Below are 14,653 nucleotides of genomic sequence, written 5' to 3'. Positions count from 1 at the left end.
TGCCCTAGAGGCAATAATAAATTGGTTATTATTATATTTCCTTGTTCATGATAATCCTTTATTATCCATGCTAGAATTGTATTGATAGGAAACTCAGATACATGTGTGGATACATAGACAACACCATGTCCCTAGTAAGCCTCTAGTTGACTAGCTCGTTGATCAATAGATGGTTGCGGTTTCCTGACCATGGACATTGGATGTCGTTGATAACGGGATCACATCATTAGGAGAATGATGTGATGACAAGACCCAATCCTAAGCCTAGCACAAGATCATGTAGTTCGTATGCTAAAGCTTTTCTAATGTCAAGTATCATTTCCTTAGACCATGAGATTGTGCAACTCCCAGATACCGTAGGAGTGCTTTGGGTGTGCCAAACGTCACAACGTAACTGGGTGGCTATAAAGGTACACTACAGGTATCTCCGAAAGTGTCTGTTGGGTTGGCATGAATCGAGACTGGGATTTGTCACTCCGTGTAAACGGAGAGGTATCTCTGGGCCCACTCGGTAAGACATCATCATAATGTGCACAATGTGACCAAGGAGTTGATCACGGGATGATGTGTTACGGAACGAGTAAAGAGACTTGCCGGTAACGAGATCGAACAAGGTATCGGGATACCGACGATCGAATCTCGGACAAGTATCGTACCACTAGACAAAGGGAATTGTATACGGGATTGATCGAATCCTCAACATCGTGGTTCATCCGATGAGATCATCGTGGAACATGTGGGAACCAACATGGGTATCCAGATCCTGCTGTTGGTTATTAAACGGAGAACATCTCGGTCATGTCTGCATGGTTCCCGAACCCGTAGGGTCTACACACTTAAGGTTCGATGACGCTAGGGTTATAAGGAATAGATCTACGTGGTTACCGAATGTTGTTCGGAGTCCCGGATGATATCCCGGACGTCACGAGGAGTTCCAGAATGGTCCGGAGGTAAAGATTTATATATGGGAAGTCCTGTTTTGGTCACCGAAAAGGTTTCGGGTTTTACCGATAACGTACCGGGACCACCGGGAGGGTCCCGGGGGTCCACCAAGTGGGGCCACAAGCCCCGGAGGGCTGCATGGGCCAAGTGTGGGAGGGGACCAGCCCCAGGTGGGCTGGTACGCCCCCCCCCCCACAAGGGCCCAAGGCGCCTAAGGGGAGGAGGGGGGGCAAACCCTAAGGGCAGATGGGCCTTAGGGCCCATGCCTGGTGCGCCTCCCTCTCCCCCTCCCCTGGCCGCCCCACCAGATGGGATCTGGGCTGGCCGCCGCCCCTAGGGTGGAACCCTAGGTGGGGGCGCAGCCCCCTCCCTCTCCCCTATATATAGTTGAGGTCTTTGGGGCTGTCAACACATGAGTTTCTGACCTCTCCCTGGCGCAGCCCTACCTCTCTTTCTCCTCATATCTCGCGGTGCTTGGCGAAGCCCTGCTGGATCACCATGCTCCTCCACCACCACCACGCCGTTGTGCTACTGCTGGATGGAGTCTTCCTCAACCTCTCCCTCTCTCCTTGCTGGATCAAGGCATGGGAGACGTCACCCGGCTGTACGTGTGTTGAACGCGGAGGTGCCGTCCGTTCGGCACTAGGATCTCCGGTGATTTGGATCACGACGAGTACGACTCCTTCAACACCGTTCTCTTGAACACTTCCGCTTAGCAATTTACAAGGGTATGTAGATGCACTCTCCTTCCCCTCATTGCTGGTTTCTCCATAGATTGATCTTGGTGACACGTAAGAAAATTTTGAATTTCTGCTACGTTCCCCAACATTCAACTGAAGACTTTGTCTTTTTGAAGACTTCGAAAGTGAAGAAATTGTTGTGATCCTGAAGACTTGATATTTATGCGAGGAATATGAAGCGTGAAGACTGTTGTTTTCATAGTTTCATTTTCTCTTTCTTGAGTCATAGGAAACACCGTACTGGTAAAGGGGGTCGAGGTAAAACTAAGGAAAAGTTTCCAAGTGATGCTCATCTCAAAATCCTACACCTACCAATCCTTTCGAGTGAAGCCATTGGAAATCTCATACAGTTCAGTCAATTTCTTCAGTGACAGAGACAAAGATCTTCTCTCAGGAATTTGTTCTGACTGAGGAGTTAGGAATTTGCCAGTGCGGATTGCCTACAAGTGAGGAACATGATAGCCCTGAGGAATTTGAGACTCAAATATCCGACCATTGTTGTGCTATGCGCTAGCTGTCGCAAAATATCTACCCACCTGATGGTCATATCATTGAAGGGCATTTATGTCTTATCATGTCGGACTGCTCCCTAGGCTATAAATAGCCACCCCCTACAACCACTAGCTGGTTGGCTGCTCCACGAGAAACTGACACTTGTCATTGAGAGCATCCCAGCCTCCGAGGACTTTGAGTGAAAATAATCAAGTGAGAAAAACCCAAACACCTACAAACCGAAAGTGAATGAGCATCACTGAAGAAATTTTTCCTATGTGGAACCAATGCTTGTTACTTTTGAGGACTGGGCATCCTCGAGACGATTAGGCGTCAGGGTCTAGGGCATCCAAGAGGAAATTGTGGATCGCCGGGTGACTGAGTCTGTGAAGGTTTGGAAGTCATGTGAAGACTTACCACGAGTGATTGGGCGAGGTCTGTGTGACCTTAGCTCAAGGAGAATACTGTGAGGACTGTGTGTCCGAGAATGTGTGTCCTCAGGTTTAAATACCTAGCCGCTCCAACCAGGTGTACAACTATCACCGCAGTTGGAACTGGTCTACCAAATCACTGTCTTCACCGTGCTACTGGTTCTATCTCCTCAACCCTTTCATTTCCTCATTTCTGTGTAGAAGTACTTGATCGTTACTGTTTGAAGACTTTGACTAAAGGCTTTCTCAATTTCCTCAACCTTAATTCTTCATTCACGTTGTCTTCAGCCTGCTTATCCTGTGTTTACGCTACTTGTACTCTATGCTTGTTTTCATTTCATCATGATGACTGTGCTACTACTCTGTTATGCTTGCATCTGAGTACTTATTCCGATGCGAAGTAGTTCGTTGCTTAGGAATTTCCTCACCCTAAAATTCCTCAGTGACGAATTTGTAAAAATCACCTATTCACCCCCCTCTAGTCGATATAACGCACTTTCAATTGGTATCAGAGCAAGGTTCTCCCTTGTTTTGTGTGATTTTTGTTTAACTGCCTAGAGTTTTAGCTATGTCGACCGCAGGAATGAAGAAAGTGACATGCCCCATCTTTGATGGTCATGATTATCCCAAGTGGAAGGCCATGATGAAGAAGCGCCTCATGGCGATGAACAGCAAACTGTGGACCGTCACTGAGATTGGTCTTACCGATCTATGCAAGATGGCTGAGACTGATGATATTCGCAAGTACACTCTACTCAACCTCACGGCAAAGGACATCATCTGCTCCTGATTGTCCCAAAATCAGTTCAGGAATATTATGCATCTCAGCCATGCGAAGCTTATCTGGGACTGACTCTCTAAGGTCTATGAAGGTCATCAAACTCTTCATGATCCCTGATTTGAGGATTTCAAGGAATCGCTCAAGACGACGACTTTCGATCCGGAATCATCATCCTCTGCACCATGCCTTATGGCAAAAGGTGCCAAGGTAACTGAATGCTACCTATCTGAGTCTAGTGATGATGAATCTGGTGATGAATTTGGACCCAGCTATACCAAACTTGCTTCCCTTGCCACTAAACAACAAAGAGCTTCGGAAAAAGTTCAAAACATGCTAGATGAAAGCGATGATATGTTGGGTGAAGAAATGGATCTTACTCAAACTTTGACTGAAAATCTTCAGAGACTTCAGTCTAAGTTTGACAACCTTCAGGGTCATCATAACATTCTCTTATCTGATCATGAGAAGCTTTCTTATGAATTTCTTCAAAGAAAGCAAGATCTTGCGCAGCTAAGGGTGAGTTATGAAGATCTTCAGAAGGAACGTGATTCATTCCTAGCTCAATAAATCATTTCCGCTCAGGTTGAATTCATTCCACCATGTTTGAAATGCATTGAACGAGAATATGTTAATTCTTCACCTGAAAGTTCAAATGCTTCTATTGCTGCAAATTCTTCAACTGTCTCTACTATCACAAATTCCTCATCTGAGGATGCTACTAGTATCACTGACAATGCAGGGCTGAAGGAATTGTATGTGACAGGCATGTACAAAGCCTCAAAGGGCATCAGGCTCTTTGTGATGTGCTTAAAAAGCAGATCCTCAACAGGAACCCTAGGAAAGAGGGTATTGCCTTTGAGAGGAAACTCAATGCTGATGGGACCTACTAGGAGCAGTATCCCAAAACCTCATGGGTTGCTGCAAAGGGAACTCCTGTAGATCCATCCACTTTATCTGGATATACATGTGAATCTTCATATTCTTCTGATGGGTCATTCGACTCCAACTATAAACTATTAAAAAATCAGAATGGTGAAATATTTGCTAGATATGTTGGCACTAATTGCAGGAATGGTCCCTCTATGAAGAAAATTTGGGTTCCCAAAAGGTGCCTTGAAAGTCTTCAGGTGAATGTCATCATGACACCACTTGTGTAGAATAGGAACCCCAGATCAAATTCTTCATATGGACCAAAGTCTTCATATGGATCCAAGTCCTCATATGGACCAAATTCCTCACATGGATCAAATTCCTCATATGGATCTAGATCTTCATATGAACATCATCGTGCTAACACTTCTATTTCGTAGGGAAGATCTAAGGGCTATGAATATGTGCATTATTCTTCAAATCATTATGTTCGTAAGTCCTTGAAGAATTTCTCTGCTTATTCATACGCTTACTCTAACCCCTCTTTTGTGAAACGAAGTGGACTGGCTTCTATGCAACCTTTCTCTTATGGAGCTCACAGAATGATGAACTCTTTGCCACCCCTCCAGATGTGGGTGGTGAAGAAAAAGAACTAATCTCTTATGTAGGGTCAGGTCTCCAGATGAACTTAATCATCTGAAGAACTTGCTGGAGACCTGAAAATGCTTGAAAGGACGCAAGCTAATCATGAAGAAATGAATTTTCATTTCTCACGTCCTCATACTTCTATATCTATTCTATTGCTTGATGAAATTGATCTGATGAATTTGATGTCATATTCTTCATTGCTGAAGTATATGAGTTCGTAAGATGCACTAATTGTGTCATCCCAAAGCCACTGAGTGGGTCCTCAACAGTGGATGTACAAATCACATGACTGGTGACAGGAACTTATTGATGGACACTGCTTTATCTCCATCGCATCTGAAGCATATCACCTATGCTGACAAAGGAAAAAGCAAGGTATTGGGTCTAGGTAAGGTTGCGATCTCAAAGGATCGACACATGGACAAAGTCATGCTTGTCGAGTCCTTAGGATTCAACCTCATGTTTGTCTCAATGCTTTGTGATCTTGATACGGTTGTTGTCTTTGGCAAGTATCGTTGTGTTGTGATCATAGAAGCTGACAATTCCAAAGTCTTTGAAGGCTTTAGGAGAGGAGACTTGTATATTGTTGATTTCTTAGGACCACAACCTGCTACATGTCTACTTGCAAAAGCTTCAGAAGGCTGGCTATGGCATCGACGACTTGGTCATGCTGGCATGAGGAACTTGCACACGCTCGCAAAGAAGAAGCATGTCATTGGCATCGAGGGCGTCAAATTCCTCAAGGATCACCTGTGTGGAGCTTGTGAAGCTGGAAAGATGACCAAGGCCAAGCATCCCTCAAAGACCATCATGACTACGACTCGTCCATTTGAATTGCTTCACATGGATCTCTTTGGCCCTACTCATTATGCCACATTAACTAATGTTGCATCTTTATATGGCTTTGTCATTGTTGATGATTATTCTCGTTACACATGGGTGCATATCATCACTTACAAAACTGAAGTGCAGGAAGTCTTCAAACAATTTCCCTCGAGGGCTTCAACCAACTTTGGTGTAAAGATCAAGCACATCAGAAGTGATAATGGGACCGAGTTCAAAAACACTGGTCTTGTTGACTATCTTGATGAACTTGCTATTACTAACGAGTTATCTACTCCCTACACTCCTCAGCAAAATGGCGTCATGGAGCGCAAGAACAGGACTCTTGTTGAGATGGCTCGCACTATGCTTGATGAATACAAGACACATCCTCGCTTCTGGCCTGAGGCAATTGATACTGCGTGCCACATCATCAACAGGGTATATCTTCAAAAATTCTTCAAGAAGACCTCATATGAACTCCTCACTGACAAGAAACCCAATGTGAGTTATTTCAAAGTCTTCGGTGCTAAATGTTGGATTAGTTATCCTCATCACAATTCTAAATTTGCACCAAAAGCACATGAAGGATTTATGCTTGGTTACGGAAAGGACTCGCACACCTACAGAGTCTTCAACAGCTATCACCACAAGGTTGTTGAAACTGTAGATGTGCGGTTTGATGAAACTAACGGCTCGCAAGGAGAGCCCCTACCTCCTGGGCTAGATGAAATGTCTCATGAGGAATCCATTAAGTTCAAGTCTACCGAGGATGTCATTCCTACCGAAGAATCTGCTGAAGAAGTCATTCCAGAACGTGAAGAACATCATGCTGATGCACCTGAGGAAAATGGCTTGGAAGAAAATGATGAGCCCACTCAATTTTGTCAAACCGCTCGTCCTCGCTATGCTAATGAAGTGCAGATTGAGAGAATCATCAACAACATCAAAGCACCAGGTCCTCTCACACGCTCAAAAGCTTCACATTTGTCTAACTTATGTGGGAACTTTGCTTTTGTCTCTATCATGGAGCCCAGCAAAGTAGATGATGCATTTCTGGAGCCTGGGTGGATTCAAGCAATGCAAGAGGAATTACATCAGTTCGAGCTCAACAATGTATGGGAACTTGTTGTGACGCCCACGATGCGGCTATATCTCCCACGTGTCAAGGCACGACTTAGAGGCATAACCGCATGGTGGTTTTGTCGCAAGAGGGGTAATCTTCACACAATCCCATGTACTGAATAAGAAAGGGATAAAGGGTTGGCTTACAATCACCACTTCACACAAATAACAAGTTAAACATACATCATCCAGAGTACAATCAAGGCCCGACTATGGAACCAAAATAAAAGAAGACAACCCCAAATGCTAGATCCCCGATTGTCTCAACTGGGCAACACTACAGAAAAGACACATAACAATGACCAAGATCTTCATCGAGCTCCCACTTGAGCTCGGTTGCCTCACCTGCACTGGTATCATCGGCACCTGCAACTGTTTTGGAAGTATCTGTGAGTCACGATGACTCAGCAATCTCAAAACCCTTGCGATCAAGACTATTTAAGCTTATGGGTAGTAAGTGGAAATGAGGTGGAGCTGTAGCAAGCGCTAAGCAAATATGGTGGCTAACTTATGAGTACAAGAGTAAGATGAGAAACTACACAACGATCGTGAAACTACAAATGATCAAGGAGTGATCCTGAAACTACTTACGTTCATACATAACCCAAATCGTGTTCACTTCTCGGACTCTGCCAAAAAGAGACCATGACGGCTACACACGCGGTTGATTCATTTTAATTAAATTAAGTTTCAAGTTCTCTACAACCACATATTAACAAATTCCCATCTGCTACACTACCACGGGCACGGCTCTCGAAAGTTTATACCCTGCAGGGGTGTCCCAACTTAGCCCATCACAAGCTCTCACGATCAACAAAGAATATTCCTTCTCCCAGAACAACCCGATCAGACTCGGAATCCCAGTTACAAGACATTTCGACAATGGTAAAACAAGACCAGCAAGACCGCCCGAATGTGCCGACAAATCCCCATAGGAGATGCACATATCTCGTTCTCAGGGCACACCGGATGAGACATCCTACAAGTAAAACCAGCCCTCAAGTTTCCCCGAGGTGGCCCCGTGGTCTACTCAGTTCGGACCAACACTTAGAGAAGCACTGGCCCGGGGGGTTAAATAAAGATGACCCTCGGGAGCGCGACTCCCAAGGAAAAAGTAATAGGTGGTGGTGGAAAATGTTAAAACCAAGGTTGGGCCTTGCTGGAGGAGTTTTATTCAAAGCAAACTGTCAAGGGGGTCCCATAACCCCAATCGCGTTAGGAACGCAAAATCAAGGAACATAACACCGGTATGACGGAAACTAGGGCGGCAAGAGTGGAACAAAACACCAGGCAAAAGGCCGAGCCTTCCACCCTTTACCAAGTATATAGATGCATTAAATTAAACAATAGATAATATGATATCCCAAACATATCCATGTTCCAACATGGAACAACCTGCAAGGCACCTGCAACTAGCAACACTATAAGAGGGGCTGAGCAAAAGTGGTAACATAGCCACACAATGGTTTGCTAGGAAGGTGGGTTAGAGGCTTGACATGGCAATATGGGAGGCATGATAAACAAGTGGTAGGTAGCGCGACATAATGATAGAGCGAACAACTAGCAAGAAAAGATAGAAGTGATATCGAGGGTAATGGTCATCTTGCCTGAAATCCCGCTAGGAAGAAGACTGAAACCAAGAAGTAGACGAACCAACGTAGTCGAACGGATCCTCACAAATGCAACATAACCGGAACTATCAAGGAGAAGCGCAACCGGAAAGAAGCAAACAACATGGTAAACAACCATCACATAAACATGGCATGATGCACAATCAAGTATGATGCATGTCCGGTTTAATGAGGCATGGAAGGCAAAGTGCAACAAACAATACTACAAATTAAGTGGAGCTCCTTTGCATATTGACGAAACACCACATTCAAGTTATTTAGTTCAGTCTCATTTATGTACCCAACAATATTAAATGTTGTTAAACATGGCAAGAGATATGCATAATAAAAACTACCTATCTAGGCAAGTTTAAATGACCCTAAATCATATTTTATAGTTGTTAAACAGGCAAGGTAAGGCCACCATGTTAAACTAGGCATTTTTCTACACCAATTACGTATAAAGTTTATTTAAAACAGAGCTACGGTTATTTAGTTACGAATTAAACCATTTTAACATGTTATTTAAGCAAATTAATACAAACAGCAATTTAAATATTTTAAACATAGATGAAAGTGGCATATTATGAAAGTACATGAAAAACTAAGCATTTTACATATCTGAAGTTTTTACATATGATGCATAGTTTGTGAGATATGATATGCATGAAGCTTAGGGGGTTTTCTGTAATACTGAAATTCTACGGATAATGCTAAAATCGCAAACGCTGGGAAAAATATACGGGCCGAAACTGCTACTCGGATGGAATAGGCATTAGGCGCAGAATAGCATCTTGCACCCAGCGCGATGCATAGGTGGGGGCGGCTCACCATGGGCCAACTGGGCCAAAAGCCGAGCGGGTTGGGTTGGATCTGGAGGCGCTGGGCCTCACAGGCACATCCAAGTGAGAGGCAGGGCGGCGGTGGCGCGCCTTGACTCCGGCGAGCCTTGAGGGTGGCAGGACAACGGCGGGGACGGGTTCCGGCGGGGCCGGCGAGGTCAGGATCGTGTCGCAGGGCCCTGGATCCGGTGGAGGAGTGCTTGACGACGTCGGCACGGAGTTTGGACGCGGCGCGGGCGGAGGTTGACTTCGGCGGGACTCCTGCAGAGGCACGCGCCGGCAGGCGACGCGAGATCCGGCGAGGTGGGTGGCAGCTGGCTCGCGCGCGAGGACGAGGGAGCAGGTCAGGGCCGATCCGAGCGGGGTCGGCTCCTCTGGTGGACGGCAGCGGTAAGGCGAGCAGCGTGGGCGGCATTTCGGCGAAGCGCCGGCGAGGAGCGGGCGGCACGCGGCCGACGGAGCAGAGCGGGCTTCGGCGGTGCAACGCGGGCTCCCTTCAGGCCCAGATCTGGCCCGGGGCAGGCCTATTGTGGGCAGGGAGGGCCGCGGGGAGGTGGGAGGAGGCCAGGGGTGACGTGGCCTCACGTGAGTGGCTGCGGGTGGCCTGGCGGGGTGAGGTGGCGCGCACCGGTTGGTCCGGGGTGCGACGGCGGCGGCGCCAAGTGGCGGTGAGGGGTTCGGCCGGCGCGAAATGCGATGAGAGCGGTGGCGGCTGATGATTGGGGGCGCGGAAATCAAGGTGGGGGTTGGAGGACGCCAAAATGGCATGTGGGGGTATTTATATATGGAAGGGGTTTGGGTTAGGGGTTTTGGGGCTGTTTCGGAGCCATACGATCGCGATTCGACGAATCCGATCGAGAGGGGGCTTAGCTGGGTTAGGTGAGGTGTGGAGAGTGGGTAGGGCTAAGAGAATAGGGTAGACATGCAGCCCGGCACGATTTCCGAAGACCAAAAACGTCCGACGTTTGACCGTCTATATTGCCGCTATAGTTATCTGTTGGGACATCAAACGGACTCCGAATGCGATGAAAATTGGCAGGCGGTCTACCTACTCTATAACAAGACCGCACGCCAACTCTCACCCTATTCCGAGAACATTTTTATGCCACTTATAAAATACTATTTCGGACGTGCCGCGGGCGCGTGCAAGTGTGTTTGGGCTCAGAATGGATAACGGAAAGAACTGGGAGACCCGGGCGGATGCAGGTTTTGAAAACATGATGATGCAATGCAGATGATGACATGATGAAATGCAACAAATGAATAAAACACACAGCTGACACCCAAAACATGGAAGGCATTTGGAGCATCGGTCTCGGGGCATCACAACACTCCTCCACTTAGAAGAGATCTCATCCCGAGATCTAAGGATGGCACCGAAGAGAAGCGGAAGAGCAAGAGGTAAAACAAAGTTGCTTCTTTGACAAAAGAGTGAAACCAACGAACCTTGAGAGGTTGAAATACTAGAAAGAAGGAATCCAACAAATATGCAAGAAGTTTAAAACACTCCGTTATAAAAGAGGAACAAGGAACATTGCGAGAACCTTGTAGGTTGAAGGACATGAAACAAGAGCTTAATGGACCTAAAGAATATGAAAGCCCACCGGTAGAAAAGAGAAACAAGGAACATCATGTGAACCTTGGAGTTTGCAAAGCTATGAATGACGAGAACAATGGACAAGAAGTACATGCAAGCACTCCGATTGAAACGAGATGTCCAAGGAACGATAAAGGTCAATTATGAAAAAACTCCGGTTGGAAATGGAAGGCAAAGAATATGAACTTGGCAAAGTGAAAGCACTTGGATGACACTCCGGTTAGAAGAGGAATGATAGACACAACACTGCGGTTAGAACAAGATAGAGAAGGAATAAGAATGATATAATTTGGACAACACTCCGACTATAAATGGAAGGAATTAGAATCATGAACTTGGGAAGATTGGATGATACTTGACGAAATCAACAACACACTGTCTCAAAAACAATTAAAAGAATGGCACAAGGGGTAGGAAAGATTTTAGACAGCACTCCGATTGAGAAGGGAGGCAAAACTTGATAAGATGAGAGAACTTGGATGGATAAAACGACACTCCAGTTGAATGGATAAGCAAAGGAAAGAACATGATCTTGGCAAAACAAGATGATGGGACGAAGAGAGCAACAACACAATGCATGTGGATCAAAAGAATAGAAGCTTTATTGTTGGGATAAAGGGACGGAGAAGAAAAATGACAACTCCTACCAAAATTGAATTTGAAGAGCATCCTTGCAAAGAAGGATTGAACGGAGTTGTTGGAAAATCAACAACAAAAGATATGATTTCTGGTGGTCTTATGGAAAACATCCTTAAATTATGAGGTGAAATTCTACCACTAACGGAAACAATAGATTGGATTGATATCAACAAGGAGACGAGAAACTTATTTCACCAGGAGGACAAATGAAGAACTTGGGTCATTTATGAGCACCATAAATAGCAACAATCCTTAGGGAAAACTTTAGGTGAAATATAACCCAAGATAACTCCAATGAAGAGATTGATGGGTTGCAAAGGATCTCATGAACGAATTGAAAATGATGGGTTTAAGATATGTCATTCCAGACAACTTGTGAATCATGAAACACGAAGGGAAATTGTCAAGAGTGACATAACACCACCTCAAAAGATAAGATAGAAAGAATTGCACTTCAGAATGCAAGATGAAGAATGCTTGAACTCCTCAAAACAAGACATGTTTGAACACCATGTTTATTTTAGAGTATAGCTTGGCGGAACTTAACTTCGAGAGAAATCTTGAAGAACAATTGAAGAATAAAAGGAACCCTTGACGAACCACCATGTAGACCCTCCATGAAGAACTCTGGTAATAAATGGATGACAAAAGGAAGAGAAGTTGAAAACACAAGGTGAAGCCTTGCGATGATTTAGATGGAGCTTTGCGACGAGATAAAGCAGAAAACTTAGAACTCCGGAAAAGAAAAGATGAATCATCTCGAACCGAGAATGTGACATGATGAACAACTCTAGAAAGAAGAAATTAGATCACTTGGATGAAACAATAATAAGAATTACGTTATGTGTATCCTTCACCAGTATAAATTGATGACAAGAAACGGATTTGGCATACTACTTATTGTCGTAGAAAGGATTAAGAGAGATATAGTGCAACTTAGGAAGGTCTTCCATTAACCACCGGTAGGATTTGGAAAGAACGAATGAATTGATACGATAACAACAAAAGAGGAATGTTGGACGAACCACCGTAAGGATTAAAAGAATGAAAGAAGAAAACGAACGCATCACCAGGGAGAATTGGAAAATGAAGGAAGATACTTGAGAGAATTTAGATACAAGTGAATGAAGAGATCCTGAGCTGATTATAGGATACTTGAATAATGCACCAGAAGAAATTGGAGATGAATGAAGAAATAACAATTTAGGATAATTGGTGAACAAGAGCTGAACGTTGAGAACGATTAAATCTTTGGAATGATGGCCTCCGGAGAATCAAAATGAAAGCACTCCCGAATTGCTTCGGATGGCTGAAAAGAATATCTCACAATCAAAAATAATTGTGAGGATGACACGAAGCTAGAACCATGAATCTTAAGAGAATGGACCAAGATTTGAGAGAAACTCTACTTCAGTCTTCAAATGCAGAGAATGACGATGAGAAACACCACCATGAATTATTGAGGCACTCCGCAATGAAGAATAGAAAGGTTGAACCAATGATGAAAAGAATTAGGAAGCAATCATGGAGAAGTCATATGACTGATTGAATCCATTCTTACGTCAAACTTGGAAAAAATTGAGAGTAACTCCGGGAAAATTAGAAGAGTCAGGTAAGATCCTGGGAAAAGACCTGTGGGTTAGGGCCCACTCAAAAGATACACCGTTGAATGATTTAAAAGAGAGATTGCACTGGTTGAATCAAATGGCTTGAATAAGGTAAGACCTTGAAATAGCTTGAAAGGATTAAGAATAGAAACTTGAATCTTCTGAGATAATCTTAAGCACACCGGAACAAATGAATAACAAGAAGTGAAAGATTATGAGGTGCATCGGTATAGGAAAACATTTGAAACTAGGAAAAGGATATGATCAACACAGCTTGAATAGAATCCACCGGAGAAGAAAAAAGAACGAAGATTGATAAACTCGAAGCTTCCTTAGTATCTTCCTGAGAATCACTGGATAAGAACATTGACGGAAAAGAATGCATAGACTTCCCATCAATAAAAAGGATACTTGATTAAGAAATATGAGTCCTTGAAGAAAAGGGTGGGAGGGCAGGAAAATAAAGGCAACTTGAGGACGGATGAAACATACACCGTTGAGAAACTTAGAATTGATCTTGCGGATGTTGAAATGATCTGATCCACTTGAAGAGAAGCACGCCAGTTGGAAAGAATTGACACGACCATCTCGATGATCAAGAAGAATTAGCATTCACATCGAAATAAGAGAACACCTCTTAGGAAAGGTATGGAATCAACACTTGACATTGAAGCAACTCGAATACCACAACTCAAAACAAACAAAGGATTTGACTTAGGAAATAAGTCAGAACAAACACACACACACACGCACATATATATATATATATATATATATATATATATATATATATATATATATATATATATATATATATATATATATATATATATATATATATATATATATACGGCTGCGCTATTGTAAGCGTGCGTGCATTTTGACTTAAACTACGCGTCGGCCGCTCCTAATCACACGCTGGGTCACGCCCCTAATCACGCCCGGGCGGAGAGCGGAAAAGGCAGCTTGTTGAGGGTAACGGTATGTCAAGGAAAATGTAATAGATTTAATTCTATTACCATGTGTTGGTCACTATGCATTGCCAGTAATATATTAAGTATAGATGGTAATGGACCTAGGGTTTTTACCGGTCACTAATATATCCAAGGTTTCATCCTAAACATTGGAAGTAATAAATTTAGTACAGATAGTAATAGGCCAGACAAGTAGTAATGTATCACTATAGTAACATATTAAACATGGATGGTAATGGACCTAAGTATTTTACTGCACACTGAGATGGCATATCGAGTTATTTTAAGGAAAACTGTACATGATGGTAAGCCCTTACAACTTCGTAAGGGCCATTTACTGCCGCTATAGTACTGATAGTAATAACGTTACTATGTCCTACATGCCCTTTTACGATGGTCATTTAGGCAGGCGAGGAGGGGTTGGTCGTAAGACGTTACGGTGGACTTTTACCCACGATCGCGTGTGCCCTTTCATTTGGTTAGCGTGTTTGCCTACTTAGCGCGCCGGTTGGCTCGAAGTGGCCGGAGTGTAG

At 44.1% G+C, this 14,653-nt stretch overlaps 1 pseudogene; it reads left to right on the top strand.

The window, feature by feature from the left end:
- Positions 1–3,188: 3,188 nt before the first annotated feature.
- LOC119272231 overlaps positions 3,189–14,653 on the top strand; it is an 89,962-nt pseudogene continuing 78,497 nt past the window's right edge.

This window comes from Triticum dicoccoides, chromosome 3A, assembly GCF_002162155.2.
Source record: "Triticum dicoccoides isolate Atlit2015 ecotype Zavitan chromosome 3A, WEW_v2.0, whole genome shotgun sequence".
Taxonomy (NCBI): domain Eukaryota; kingdom Viridiplantae; phylum Streptophyta; class Magnoliopsida; order Poales; family Poaceae; genus Triticum; species Triticum dicoccoides.
The sequence above is the reverse complement of the archived record's forward strand: the minus strand, read 5'-3'. Positions and strand labels throughout refer to the sequence as shown.